This window comes from Tamandua tetradactyla, chromosome 1, assembly GCF_023851605.1.
Source record: "Tamandua tetradactyla isolate mTamTet1 chromosome 1, mTamTet1.pri, whole genome shotgun sequence".
NCBI lineage: Eukaryota > Metazoa > Chordata > Mammalia > Pilosa > Myrmecophagidae > Tamandua > Tamandua tetradactyla.
Window position 1 is genome coordinate 212,700,934 of NC_135327.1, and position 15,631 is coordinate 212,716,564.

A 15,631-nucleotide genomic window follows, 5' to 3' on the forward strand; every position below is an offset into this window, starting at 1 on the left:
TCTCAGTGTCCTTATTTGACTTCTCAGCTCTCCATCACTTATGTAATTCATCCCCTGAATTAATTGCTTCTATTTTAAATACTCAAGTGTTTTCTTCTCCCTTGCTAGATCTGATTGGAACAGTATGGAAGCATATACAGAAGGCATATAAGAGAGAGTGCTGACATAATTAATGGATGATAGACTTGAGATATAAAATGCTGCTGCAATACTTTAGCACACACTCCATTAAGAGAGATATAGTGTCAAAAATCTCCAGAAGTAATTAAATTTATGATGTTCTACCCTGGCCAGGATGTTAAGATATCACATCTGCTTCTGTATGCCTCACCTTTGGAGAAATGGTACAAGTTGCTGCTGACCAAGTAAGGTTAGCCAGAATGACCAAGGAGTCTAGAAAGAGGGCACATGAAAAGCATTTGAACTTTATAAGGTTAAATCAGGATAAAAGACAACTGGGAGGAGACATGACATTTGTAATTCCTAAACGTTTGAGCATGGGTAAGGCAGATTGGAACTTGGAGTGCTGCTCCTGCATGAACTTGCCCTTGGACAAGCTGTTTAAAGTTCCTAAGCCTTGTTTTCTCACTTGTATAAATGAGCCATTAGTACCTACTTTGTATGAAGTGTCAGGTTTAAATGAAATAGTGTGTATCAAGCATTTAGCACATGCCAGGTATGTGATAAATGCTCAATAAAATGTGGAGCCGACTCTTTGGCTCCCTCACCTTTTTGGGTTTTGGTTCATAAATGTTGTCTCTTCAGTGAGATTGTCCATGGTTTCTCTGCTTATCTCCACCTCCCTGATATTCTTGTTTCAAATACTTTGTACAACTTCACATTTTGCACTTTTTTTTTAGATTTTGTACCTTACATTTTATTTATTTTGTTTTTCTCATCTCCTCCATCAGACCCTAATCCCCAAGGCAGTAGGGACATCATCTCTTTAGCTTACTGCTCTAGTCTTAGTACCTACCATAATGCCCAATAAATATCTGCCAAATGATATCGGATTTTCCCACAATGTGCATTGGAACTTGCTCAACATTGGGTGTTCTTAACAACGTAAAGGTCTCCACTACAAAGCATGGGCTCTTGGATTCATGCATTGAGTGATATTTGTGCCAAGTGCTTTCAAAGATTCCTCTCTACTCTAAAGTACTGTAACCCGTTCACTTTTCAACCATCCCCTCATGTTCATATTACAAACCTTTGCCTAAGGGTTCCATAATTCTCATCCCAAATTTAAATTGATGTGAGAATTTTTTTACTCAGAGAAATCAAAGTTCACTGAGAAAATCTATCAAATGATTTGTCTTTCAGAGTTTCAACTTGACATTTAGTACCCTGCTGACTCAGTTAAACAACTGGGCAGCTTAACAAAAAACAGCATTTTGTATCTTAAGTCTATCAACCATTAATTATGTCAGCACTCTCTCTTATATGCCTTCTTTATGTACTTCCATACTGTTCCAATCAGTTCTAGCAAGGAGCAAGAAAACACTGACTGTCTGCTTAAATTAGTCATTTAAATAGTACATGTGAGTTCTGAATAATCTCATCTAACATGTATTTGGCAAAATAATTTTTGTTTGTTGTTAAGGACTTAACATGTTATTTATTTCTTTAAACTTGCAGTAAAATCTATGCGTGACTTTTCTTTATACATATGGCTTAAATGTAATTAATGTCAAATGATACCTTTTGTGAGATTAAGCTCTGTGTGTGTACATGTGTGTTGAAACTACCCAATGATTCATAAACATGTAAGCAGGTAAGCATTTATAGTACCTTTTTCACCTGCCATCAGTTCCCACTTGTACATAATTGGATCTTTGCAATTGATGACTAAATGGGTGGATAAGAAAAAGTTGTATGAATATGTTTTTCTTTTCTCTTGATATCTGTGTTCACATGGTACAGCAGGCACTGTCATTTACCTGCCCATATGTGCTAGTCCTACCTGGAGGTTACCTTACGTGCAGAGAACTTCCTGTATCTCTCTGCCTGAAGGTGTTCTCTGGCTGTGGAACTTGTTCAGCCACATTCATAACATGCTTGAAATACCGTCGAGTTAATACCCCAGCACTAACCCTCTTTCAGTGATGGACAGGATCTGGTGGATAAATACCACAACTTTCTTACCATTCAATGGGACCGTTCTATAAGTTATCCCAGGCTTTGACGTGAAAAGTCCCTATTAGAACAGAGTCCCAGTTGGCCCAGCAGCAGTCTGCTCATTTCTCACCTTTTATTGCCTTTTAACTCTTCCTTGATATCCTTCCCCAATTCTTCACAAAACTTCCTGGTTTAAATTCCCGAATAAACAACTTGCACCCAAATACCTATCTCGGTATCTGTTTAAGGGGAACCCAAGCCAAGACAGTTAGTAGTGAAAGTAAGGTTTTTCTGAGATGGAGGGTGTTCCCAGGACACCAGACTTTTGGTGTTAAACTTGGGTAAGTCCAAGGCAAACTGGAATAAGTTAATAATTCAAACTAGCAGGAGTCCTCAGGAGCCGATCTTTAGGAGAAGATTCTGGAAAACAACAAAATCCTACTTGTAGTGGGATACTTATAACTCCCCTCCTACTTCAGCCATCAAGAAGTGACTCCTCACCTTGCTAAAGAAGAAACGTTTTCTCTTGCCTAGAGAACATTCAAAACATAAAGCAGCTAGCTGTCTTGGGAGATGAAGTTTGCTTCCCTTACCCCGACCTCACCTCATGTTTCTAGACCAAAAGCTGCAGACATGTCTCAGTGGGACCCAGACTAGAAAATACTGCACTTGATATAGAAGGAAATGGATAATTCATCAAAAGAGCAGCAGAGTCTGACTAATATGTTCTAGCAGGAAGTAGAAGAGCATGTACGGGAATAGATCTTGAACTTGTTGACATAATAGAAGAGGCAGTGAGAAATATAATGCCAGATATAAGGACACTCTCCTGACTCAGGATATCTGAAAAGGAAGCCTGAAACCTGACCTAATATGCTGCTTGGATGGTACTTTGATGCTTGGAGAAGATGATTACCTTCCAGTACTGGAGGTGGAGATGCTGGAATTCCCAAGACAGAGCACTGAAAAATGGATGACTAGTCACAGAGAAAATAGCATGCTAGGATCATTTGTTAGATAAGATCAGAGAGCCCCACCGGTTGACACATGTTCTATGGACAAGCCCAGAGGGTGGAGCTCACTTTCTTAAAGCAACATAGAATGCATGAGTGAAGGGACACGCACATCATTGAGAAGCTCATTGATAGCTGTCTTCTTGAAGCCAGGGCTGATGCTAAGTGATGATGCTATAAGGATGATAGGGTAACACAACTGTCAGAGGCAAGATGGGCATAATTGCCATAGTAGGCAACAAGTCTTGAATGGCAACCAGAGGGCTTTGCCCTGCAGAGATCTACAGTGATGTTTAAAACACCGTGGTATTCATAGATGGTTAGCAGATGAGGATATTGCTTGACCATATACCCTAAAAACCCATGTAACCAAAAAACATCAAGGGTAAATGAGCCAAAGATTGAGGCCAACTGCTAAAATGGAAAACCACAATCCATTTCCTGATTTATAGAACAAGTTCTAAGGCCCAGAAACAGTTGATTGAAGAAGTGACTGGGCTCCTTTGAAAAAGAAACATCAATACCAAAGCTTGTATATATAATAAATATTTCATAATCCTTTGCCAAAGGGACCTATAGACATGTAACTATAGTTTTTGTATACTAGGGAGGGAGGATATAAAAATTATTCATGAAATAACCGAAATACAAGGACCACAAATAGCATCATGGCATCCCTGCTGAATCAGTGACAAAATAGAGTGGATTTAATAGGGGCATGGATGTATCTGAATAGTGCAAGTGGTAGACTATAGCAGATGCTGTCCATCTCAGTCCCACCAACATACCCTTGGACTAGCCCAGAGGTGATGGAAAAACAGATCTGTTTGTGCTAGTGTCTTCTGGTACGTCTCTGCCAGAAGCATTTCCTGGCACACCTCTCAAAGAATGAAGGATAGGAATTGATGAGAAACACAACCTAACTTCCTCAACTGTTGGTGAACAATTCCGAAACATATTCTATACAGACTGTCAGAGGTTCCTAGTGAGTCCCACCTATCTAGAATAGAGTTGGCGGTTGAATTGTATCCCCCCAAATAGTCCAAGTCCCAGCCCCTGTCGTGAATGTGATGTAACTTTATTTGGACATAGAGTCTTTGAAGATGTTATTAATTACTGTGAGAAATAAATACCAAAAACTACTGTTGTTTTGAGCCATCCAGTTTTTTGGCACTTTGTTATGGCCACCCTTGGCAACTAAGGCAAGCAATAACCTCCTCATTCAACCCTAATTGATTTTCTTTCTCCTTGTTGCACTTCTCAACTTCCTCAAAGTGACTGCTGCCTATGAATTTGAATATAGCCCAGATCTGCTGGGGCAGGGCAAGGCATGGACCTAGTACTCCTGGAGAGAAGTAGCATCCTAGAGAGCAGGGAAAACAGTCTCTTCTCTCCCTTGCTCCACTTTTCTGATCAGGATTTCAGACAACTCCAACACTACCACACACTCACTGCACATCGAAAACATGTCTCTGAGCTGCCAGCTCTACATCTTCTAGCTGAGGGGCCCAGTTCTGCTAGCACACCTTGTAAATCTATTTACTCAATTTATGGGACATCCTGGACATGCTCAGCTGAGAACACACGTGAATGCCATCTTGGTGTCTAATTCTTCAAGGACCCAAACTGACACACCTTATCTCCCAACTTTATAAAAAATATATTTTTGAAAAAAAGTTTATGTTTCAATGATATGCAGAGCCTCTGAAGTGCACATTCCAAGGCAGGGGCCCTTCTTGCCCAGGACTAAAGGTAGATCTGAGTAAACCACTCAACAAACACTATTGACTGCTCTATGCTAGACCTTGTAACAAAGAAATACAAGATTGTCTCTGCTCTCAGGAGTTTAGTCTGCCTGGGGAGAAAAGATTGATGCATAAAACTATTGCAATGTATAAATGACAGAATCTATTCAGGTTTAGCTTGTGCATTATCTCTAAATGCAACAGGGGTTCAGGGAAGAGGAGTACATGAAGGGTCAGCGTGACTGAGGATAACATCATAGTGGGAAATTTTGACTTGAGTAGAAAGACAGGCCGGTATTTGAGTGGCCACTGAATAACATGCTCTTAAGAGGCATGACCAGATTCCAACCCCCTAAAGGAAACAGACTCATGGTCAAAATCTCTGTTTTTCCTTTCCTTTTCTTCACAGCATGGAGACCTCCACTATAGTGGTTATTAGAACCTGCTCCTTGGAAAGCTGTCTTTGTGACAGTAGGAAGCTAACAGTTCCTTTATTTCTCTTTTAAATTCTTGATGGTGTTTCTGAAAATGGAAACATGATGAAGCAGCCAAACTGGTCACGGTTAAATTGTCTGCTCTACTTGATTCCTTTCCTTGTTCTGAACATAGTCTGTTTCCCACAACCTGTCCTGCTGAAACAAAGAGAAAATGCTTTTTTCTTATATTAGGGCACTTACATCAGAATGAGACGATGCTTCTCTGTCCTCTGTGTTCTTCTCAGAAAAGAAAAAGTTAGGTCACTCAACACTTTTGAGATTTAGTCGTTGGAATCATCTGGTGAGATAAGCATTAAATCATACATGTGTGTAGAGAAAGAAAATGATTTAAGCATAACAGAAGCAAAGTGGTGCAAGATAAACTGTAAATACCTCTTTATTTTTTAAATATTTTTTTTGAGAAATCTTCACACACATACAGTCCATCCATTGTATAATTCAGTGGCTCACAATATAATCACATAGTTGTATATTCATCACCATGATCATTTTTAGAACATTTGCATCAAGATGAAGTGTAAATACTTCTTAACAGGGACCACATGTGATTTGGGCTAGGGAGGGGTAAAGAGAAAGTGGAAAGGAAGGAATTAGAAGCAAATAACACTGTGGACTAGAGGTTTCCTTTCACTTTCATTTAATTCTTACAACTTCCAGTATTGGCAGAGCAAGGACCGGTTCAGAGTATGTACATGTCAACCATGCTTGCTAGCTTCCCCATTGTGATGTCATGGGAAGAAGATGAAGCTGAGGCTTTATTACCATGATTATAGTCTGCTCTGCCTTGAGCTGTGTCCATCCAAGGAACTAACTTTAAATCTTCTGCCTCAATTCTATTTTTCCAAAGTAGCGGGAATGAGGGTGCACGGGTAGTTCAGTGGTAGAATTCTTGCCTGCCATGCAGGAGACCCAGGTTTGGTTCCCAGCCTACGCATACCAAAAACAAAGCAGCAGGAATGGAATTAGATCTGTGCTTTTCAAATAACATTCCAAGAAGCACCAGCATTCCTTGAGTTGTCTGGGGAGAATAGAGGGTACCAAGAGAATGGTGCTTACCATCATTTCACCAATCCCCTCTCCTAACCTCTCCTAATTTTTTTTTAAAGTATCTCTGTATATCTCTCTTTGTTATATTTGAATTTGGAGTAAAATTTTGTGGGGGAAAAAAGGCTTGGCTCACTGCAAAAATTGGAAAGCCATTAAAATGGAATTGAGAGTCCCTGATAGTAGAGATCAACTAAGAGCAAGTGCTTTTAAAGTCTTCTGCCATGAAATCCTGTTGGCTGGTGTTTCTTATATGGACATTTGATTTATGTTCAGCAGTGGCAGAGTACGGTTCCAAGGTTTTGTGTCCTTCAGTGAGGAACTGATGTATTACCAACAAACCTATGTATACCTTTTGTGGCATCACATTCCAGGTTGGCAGAAGAGAAAGGCTAATTCTACTATTTATCAAATGTAGTCACATAATTAGGTTTTCTCCACCTGATGTAGCATTTTGACTTTTTGTGGTTATCATGGGTGTCTATCCTACCCTTTGAAGTATAACCTGGGAAAGGTATGGATATAACAGCCAAGTTTATCTACCAATTTGATGGGTGGTTGGAGCTCACATGGGTTCTGCTTCTTAAGTATTCTCAGGAGCTACAACAGGAACAGGACCTGGTCTCAGGAGATGGGGGGGGGGGGTGGTGGCTATAAGCTGGGGTCGTGGAGGGCTTATACCATCACCTTTCTGAAAACTCCATCTCCTCCCATCATTTCCTCCCCTTTCTCCATCAAAATAAGTTGGCTCTAATCCATAATATTGATATGAAACCTTACCATTTCAATCAGTTAAATTGGTCTAGTTGGATTGAATTAGCCTGTTATTGATGCAGAGCACATAACAGAGTTTTAGTAAATGTTTTCTGTTTTTATCGAGTGACCATAAAAACAGGAGAGAAGTAACATATAAGTTTATCTTTTATTATTACCAACAACTATTCTCCTAAAGGATAGGGCTGCCTCTTTCAGCAAGATATTACCCTCTGGAGCATATGATGATATTACCTCAGCTAGAAATAGAAATGGGATGGAGAAGAAGACTGGAAAAACAATACCAATATTTAGTTCCTACTGCTTTGGGAATATTGCAAAATTAATCTGAAAATGACTATCTTAGGCCTTTTGACAGGTTTGAATTTGATTCTGCCCTAAGTCTCCTTGTTCCTTCTCCTCCTTCTCCATGCATTGGTTGAGTGGTTCATGTGCACAGCCCTTAGAAAAAGTGATGGAGTGGGAAAGACGATGGAATGCAAAGGCATCCAAGACAAGCATCATGCTTGAGAAACACAGATGGATAACATCATTTAAGGATTGTACAGCAGACAGACAGCCTTTATGAAATTTAAAAAATATTAGATTTTTCAAACCAAAGGCATTCTGACAGGTTAACTCTTCAGGCCAAATAATGTACAGAGACATGGAATTTGCCTTAGAGGCCAATCTTCTACCCATGGAGGAACGATGCCTCCATCCTCTTCTTTGAGATCCAGTTTCCTCAAAATAATTGGTAAAGATGGAGACATGGAAATTATCCTCTTATCTGTTTCCATGTCATTAGAATGAAATACTCATAGTCCTATTGAATAATTTTTTTCTAATATCCTATTAACTTTGACACTCATTTCTCTGTGTCTTATATTACATTGTATTATCTGAGTAAGAATAAGTCATTTCCCCAGTAAAATGATTGTAGGCTCCTTAAAGGGATAGACTGTGTCTTAGATATAAAACTTAGGAACACCCCCTCCACCCCTATAAGGAATTGATCACTCACTCATTTAATATACTTTAAAATTTTTGTCTCACATTTTCCTTTTTATGTTTTGCTAAGGACTGGCTAATTGCATTTTCCTCATAAATTTAAAAAATACTGTTGAGTGAAGAATAACATATAGAGGGCAAAAGTAGAAGCAGTAACATCAAATAGTTTTCCTGCTTTTTAGGGACACTGAATATGGCAGTCGAGAAAGACATGGGTCCAGATATAAGGAGAGAAATAAGTGAATTGGAGATATATTTTGGAGACAGAACAAATATTGGCTTTGTGATATGGAGTTTAAGGAAAAAATAGAGAACAAAAGATGAATTTAAAAATGTCTCCTACATTTGAGATTTGAGCAGGTGAAGAGATAGGGGATGTATTTTGCCTTCATAAGGTCACTTTTTCCAAGACCATCATTACGGGTTTCTTAACCCTTCCCTATGTTTATTTCTTGGAAATGGAAGGCAAGACTGGCAATGCTATGGTTAGAAGTTTTTAGTTTTTTTTTTAGATAGATTTTGAAGAATAAAAACTGAAAGTGCAAGTGAAATGCTTTTCTCTTCCCCACCCACACATGAGTATCTATTTTACAAAAAGTGGGTTTTGTTTAACTTCTTATGCACCGGTTCTGGGTAGCTGGGCAAAGAGATGGCCTTCAAAGATCTTGGTTGGTTCTTAATGGCCTTTAGTTTTCATCAAGTAGATAGACCATCTTCAGTAGCTATCTGAAACTATCTGAATATCAGGATATTCCAAAGACTTAGGGCAGAGTAAATTTCAGTTGAGTATTGCAATTGTTTTATGAGTAAAAAACCCATAACAAGATTAGATTTGACTGATGATTTGGGGCACAAATGGCAACAGCTATTCACTATATTTAAGCTTTTCTCTGTTGCTCCACAGAATTTAAAAAGCCAATAATTCATGACAGCAGTCTTTTTTACTGCAAAAACACCATACCAGCTGAACAAAAGTTATGGCAGGTCAGAATGACTAGCAAATAAATAAGAATCAAATTGGGTCCTTATTTAAGGAAAAGCAACAACTTTACAGTTTCCTTTTTCTGCTGTACTTGTTCTTTTTTTTTAACACTGAAATCAATGTGCTTCATAATGATGCCAAATGTGTTAGTTTGCAAGCTGCCAGAATGTGATTTACCAGAACTGGAATGACTTTCAAAAAGGGGAATGTAATAAGTTACAAGTTTAGAGTTCTAAGCCTATGAAAATGTCCAAACTAAGGCATCCAGGAAAAGATAACTTAATTCAAGAAAGGAAAATGCATCTGGAACACTTCTATCATTTGGGAAGGTATGCTGGTCGCTTGCTGGTCCCTTGAATCTGCACTCCATTGCTTTCAGCCTCTGTTCCTTTGGGGGTTCCTCACTTTGCTTCTCTGGGGCTGACTTTCATCTCTTGGCTTCCCTTGATTCTCTCCAGGTTCTGGCTTGCTTAACATCTCATGATGACATCAGCTGAGCTCCAAGCATCTCCAAACATCCATGCCTCTGTTCTCCAAATGTTGGCATCTGTGTCAGCTCTGCTCTGAAGTTTCTGTCAACTCTGTCACTTCTGAGGTTTCTCCAAAATGTTTCCCATTTTAAAGACTCTAGTAAACTAATCAAGACCTACCTGTAATGAGTGGAGTCACATTTCCATCTAATCAAAAGGTCTCATCCAGAATTGGGCATATCAGGTCTCTGTGGAGAAAATCTAATAAAAAATTTCCAACCTACAGTATTGAATTAGAATTAAAAGAAATGGCTGCTCACACAAATTTGGATCTGGATTAAAACATGGCTTTTCTGGGGTATATAATACTTTCAAGCTGGCACACCAAATATCGTTGTCATTATTATGTCCGTTTGTCTACTCTTTGGCATTTTTCAAGGATGCACCTATAGGACTCCCATTTTTGCCCCAGGTCAGCTCTTGTTACAAATGAAAGTTTTTGCTTAAGTAGATATGGGATGGAGGCTGAGAATCTACAATTATAACAGGCTCACTGGTGATGTCAATGCTGCTGTTCCAGATAAACACTTTGAGTAGCAAAGTCCATAGAGAGATTGGGAGTGGGGATGGTCCTTCCAAGTTGCCCCCAGTTGTGGCAAGGGGACTGGGTTTCGTACTCCTCAAACCAAACAGTAATTAGATGGGACCATCCCTGTTGAAGCAGTTCCCTTAATCCTCTACACTATCAAATCAGGCATTGCCTGCTAATTTAAATTCAAATTAATCCAGTATGTAGAGCTGAGACAATGTTGTATGGGATTACGGAAAGGGAATGGCATTCATAGACTGCTGACCTGGAGTTGAATACTAACTCAATTCAACTTAAAGACAATATCCCAATTTATTTAACCTTAAAGATCTTATTTTCAAAACCTCAGTATGTTTCCTCAATTACACAGTTTTCAGAGAGATCAAGTGAGATATTATGTGTGTAAAGATTTTGTCAATGTTTTTTGGTTGGCTCTTCTAACTTCAAGATGTGAAGCAATCCATAACCCATACTGCATTTTGCATAGTAATATTTTTATAACAAATACACACCCAAATACTGTGTGTATGTGTGTGCATGTATGTACATACATGAATATACATATATTTATATAGTTCATATATATAATGAATTTCCTTATTCCCTTATACATCTATGTGGTATACTGAGCCATGTACCCCAACAAACACATGCTCTTAATCTTAGTCTACCTCCTTGTGGGCATGAACTGGCTGTGAATAGAACTTTTTGGATGTATTACTTTTAATTCAGGTGTGGTCAACTGAATCAGGACAGGTCCTAATCTGGATAACTGAAGGCCTTGTAAAGAAAACTCAGAAGTCACAGAAGCCGATGTCAGCAGGAACCTGGAAGAGAAAAGGAGAGGACATTGCTATGAGATGGTAGGCAGAAATACAAACTAAGAAACCCCAAGGGATACTGGTATTCAGCATCAGAACATTATAGTCCTTCAGGAGAAAGCATTCTTGAGGATATCTTTATTTTGGACTTCTTCTAGCCTCAATTCATTGAGTAAGCCAATTCCTTCCTGTTGTTTAAACCAACCTATTGTATGACATTTATGATAAGAGCTCTGGTAAATTAAGATAGTACCCATAACATAAAACCATGTAATTTAGCAAATGCAAGTTTTTAATTTGCCTAAACAGCTTAGGGAGCTAGTGATCTTATTATTTTTTTTAGTCCCCTCCATATTACAGCTCCCTTTCTAGGACAATTTGTTCACTCTCATCTTCACTTGCTCTGATTATCCTGGCTGTGGAAGGAAAGAAGAAGGGCTGTGAGGTTAACCACAGGTTTGATGGGAACTGTCATAGATGAGATTCCCTGGAAGGAGTCTCTGAGGCAGATATTTGCTTGCAGGAGGTCTATTGGGGTGGATTCTTAAAATCAATTCCTGTAAAGGAGTAAAGGAAGCTATATCCAACAGGGCAGATATTAAACTGTGATGCGGTTGCAGCAGCTCCCATGGGGAGCTTGAGAACTTGATGGCTCTTCAGTTGCTAGTTGTTCTTAGTCAAGGCAAAGTGATCTAGTTTGTATCCCTGTATTAAGTGGAATCTGGGTGGGGTGCTCCCTGGTGAAGCAGCATCCGTTGGCGTCATGTCACAGAGAGGTGCACAGCTATGAACCATCAGCCACCAACACCACTCATATCTCGGGGCATGAGTGCCTTGGTCCTGAACGGGTGCTGTATCACATAATACAGGAGTCAGAATTAGATGCCATTCCTGTGCTTCTGTGGAAGAAATAGGCTCATCAGAAACCAACAAGAAAGACAAGTGACACAGCTCCTTGGCACAGATGCTTTATGATCTTCACTCAGATGGAGATGGACAGTGTTTGGGACCAGACTTGGTTTACACAAGGCTCTGGGAGCATCATGGAATTGTTCTTTCTCAAGTGGAAGTTGCCAGTCTTGAGAAGTTGTCTCAAATCCTGGTCCTGTGGATGTTCCAGGTCAAGTCCTTACCTCCTAAACCTCACTCACCACTACCCCTTAAAGCATCCCCCAGCTATAAGAGTCTTTCAAAAATGGGAATATTTTCTATTGGGGGCTCTTCAGTCTTTGTCAGATATTCTCTCATAAATGTTCTGGGCGCATGAGTCATTCATATAGGTGTGTATTATTTTCCTGTGGCTGCTGTAACAAATTTCCACAAACTTGGTGACTTAAAACAACATAAATTGAATGTCTTACTGGATTAGAAGTCCAAATCCCAGTATTACTGGGTTAAAATCAAGGTGCTGACAGGGCTCCTCCTAGGCTCTAGACTCTCTCCCATGCCTTGCCTCTTCAAGCTTTTGGTAGTTTCTGGCATTTCTTGTCATGTCACCTCTTCACTCTAATTTCTGCCTCCATGGTCTTCCAGTGTGTCAAATCTCCCTCTTCACCCTGTTATAAGGATACATGAGATTACTCAGTTACTCCAGGATAATCAAGATCCTTAATACAATCACATTTGCAAGCTTCATTTTGCCATATAAAGTAACAGTCACAGGTTCCTTGGATTAAGACATGGGTATCACTTTGGGAGAAGGCATTATTTTCCCTCAAACAGATTTTTTAACTCATCAGTTAAGAACTGAATTCTGGATCAGAATACTGATTGAATTTTAGAACTGCTTCTGTCCAACATGGAAGTACCACCTATATGAGGCCACTTAAGTTTAAATTGATTAAAAGTAAACGAGTTTTAAAAATCCAGTTTTTCAGTCACACGAGCCTCCTTTCTATGGCTCAATGTCACGTGTGGCTGGTGGCTTCTCTATTAGAAACAGAACTGACTATGGAATTTTCCATTATTGCAGAGTTCTATTGGACAGCACTGTTTTAGAGAATTAAAACTCTAAAATCTAAGCTACAGCCACTCCAAAAGATTACAGACTCACTCAGAAATTGATCTACATGGGCCCTTAAAACCCCTAGGTGGGTTGTGGGAATAGGAGCAAAGCAAAAGCAAAACGTAAGTATACACACATATACAACCCTCAATCTCAGCCAAAGGAGACAGCCCTATCATGAAATTTTCCAGTGCTAAAGAGCTAGAGAGTAGCAGTGTTACAGCCTAGGGGATGTCCCAAAATAATCACTGTTTTGCATTGGGGAAAAAGGTTAAAGGGGAGGTCTAGAGGCAGTTGAGTGTCTTTGAGCTTCTCATGATGAAAGACCACAATACTGAGGAAGCTATTCAATGATATGATTGTTCTCAGAGTAGGCAAGTTGCTACCAGCATGCTTTTAATGTCTTTCTTGACTGAGAATTTTGTTTCCAACAGGATTCAATTGACCTGTACTAAAAGTAGGTGAATTAAGCTGATCATATACCCAATTGTGTTTACCAATACAGAAGAGAACTTGATGACTCATTCATTCAACCAATTTCTATTGAGTTATTATATGTGTATGCTGCCTGCTCTTCCAGTATGGAACTCATTGCTTTTCTGGGATGGAACACAATTCTGTAACATTTAACTCACCACATCCCACATCTTAGGTTATGGTCAACGAAGAGAGAAAGTCAGTTAAACAGTTTGGTGATATAAATGGTATGATGGAAATAAGCTTATGGGTAAAGAGAAGGGCACTGTATTCAGCTGGAAGACTTAGGGAAGACTGGTTGCCCTGAGATGCTACCTGATTTGAGCCTGGTAGGATGAGTTGGAGTTAGCCAGGCCAGCAGAGAGGGAGGAAAGGGGATGTTTGTAGATAATACCTATTTTTAACTTTATTTACTTTTGTCTCTGGAGGACATAGGGAGTGGTGCCTGAAAGAATGCTAAAATATGCTGATAATATTTTGTAGGAAAATTAAGTTGCTGGTGATTCAGAGAATGACCAAGATGCATATATGCAAGAACTATCTCTTTTAGTTTCAGGTTATTAATTTCTTAAAAGTTAGTTGTTGACTTTGAAACGTAGTGATGCTTTTGGTTTTGCAACTCCCTAAAAGGAGACTGTGCCAGAGTTTGGTTTCATATTCTCATGTATCTGCCCACCTGAAGTAGATGCTTGCTGGCAGAGAAGTCAAACAAGCTGCATCTGCTTGTTTGACTTGGAAACCAAGACAGAAGGGAATGATGTTGAAGAATTGGAAATAGTACTTTATCTTTATTTAGGCGCTCCCAGCATCAAAGTTTGTTGAAGAACTTAATTGTGGACTTTATAGGCAGTGTCAGCCTTTCAGATTTACAGAACACCATTTAATTCATCATGATGCATTTCATTAAAAAAAAAAGTGATCTGAAAGTGTATGACATACACACACCAGGTTCTCTGATGGTTTCTTTCAAGAAATGCAAGAGTTTTCTAGATCTTGCTCTAGATTTCACACTAGAAAAAAGCCAGGAAGAGGCAACTATAGGGAGAAATTGGTATGGTTAACATGAACAATAGGGGGAGATTTATAGAGGGAGAGTCATTACCCCTCTAGCAAGAACCACTGGAGGCTGTGCAAGAACAGCATCAGTCTACCAGGAGCAAAGCTGCCTGCAGGTTAGGAATTTGTGTTGTGTTCAATATCTGTCAATAACAAACTGTGTGTCTTTAGCTGCTTGTCTGCAGAATGCCAGAATATGATACATCCCCAAAGGAAAAGGGAAAGTCATTCAAAATGAAGGTACCTATGTAACAGATTGAGAATTTTGTATGTATATGGCTTGTAGTTGTGGCCCAGGAGAGTCTGTAGAAAATGCTTTCATCAAGAATTCTCTAGGTGCCCTGAACGAGCTGTCTACGCAAATGTTGGGAGCCTGCTGGGGCACAGACAAGTATCACGATGGCTGAAACACATGGATGTTGTAGCTATCAAGTCCTGATGTCCAGGAACTCTATATTTCATGCATGATTTTTCTGTAAGCCTACAACTTCTCTAATAAACAAACAACTCATCCCTTTAATAGTTGTGTAATGTTTTATAAATTCCTCAATCTCACTGATTCTTAATTCCCTCCTTGTAAAATAGGTATGATAATAAATCCTGCCTCTCTGGTTCACGGGAAGATGAAAATAATATCTAGTTCCTGAAAGTCACCTGTTTAGATTTCCTTTTTATTTTTTGTGTATTATTTAACTTAACTTTCCCTTCCTAACCTTAGAGAGAAAGGGATCAAGAGAGTAAGAAGAAGGTCTCCTCTAGTCTGGGAAATGATGACAAGGCACACACAGCAGACCTGCTCGAACATTTGTCATCAGTGACAGAAGAGGTGGCCTGTGTGCAGGCTCCCCATTGCCCATGACACTGGGCCAGCAGAGAGCAATATGGCAATATCCGGAGCCTGCCCTTGGACCACGGGGCTTTTAATTTGAAAGATTAGGAGGACATCAACCTCTCCTTGGTATGATCAGAATATGCTGGCAGTGAGTGTGGCATAAAGTTGGCTCTAGCTCTAGTCTGCAGCTTAGCATTTATGATGGAGGGAGGATGAAC

The 15,631-nt window shown here is 39.5% G+C and overlaps 2 long non-coding RNA genes across 4 annotated transcripts in view; one reads left to right on the forward strand and one right to left on the reverse strand.

Moving 5' to 3' along the window:
- Window positions 1-10,927: 10,927 nt before the first annotated feature.
- Window positions 10,928-12,965, reverse strand: LOC143688024 (uncharacterized). Its single transcript, XR_013177790.1, has 2 exons — window positions 12,405-12,965; window positions 10,928-11,049 (listed from the first exon to the last, which is right to left on the reverse strand). It is a non-coding gene; the product is annotated as an uncharacterized LOC143688024 (long non-coding RNA).
- A 94-nt stretch (window positions 12,966-13,059) lies between these two features.
- The window catches only part of LOC143688027 (uncharacterized), a 45,912-nt gene continuing 43,340 nt past the window's right edge, over window positions 13,060-15,631 (forward strand). For all 3 annotated transcript variants that reach the window (XR_013177791.1, XR_013177792.1, XR_013177793.1), the window contains exon 1: window positions 13,060-13,170. This is a non-coding gene — a long non-coding RNA (uncharacterized LOC143688027). The remainder of the gene's footprint in view (window positions 13,171-15,631) is intronic.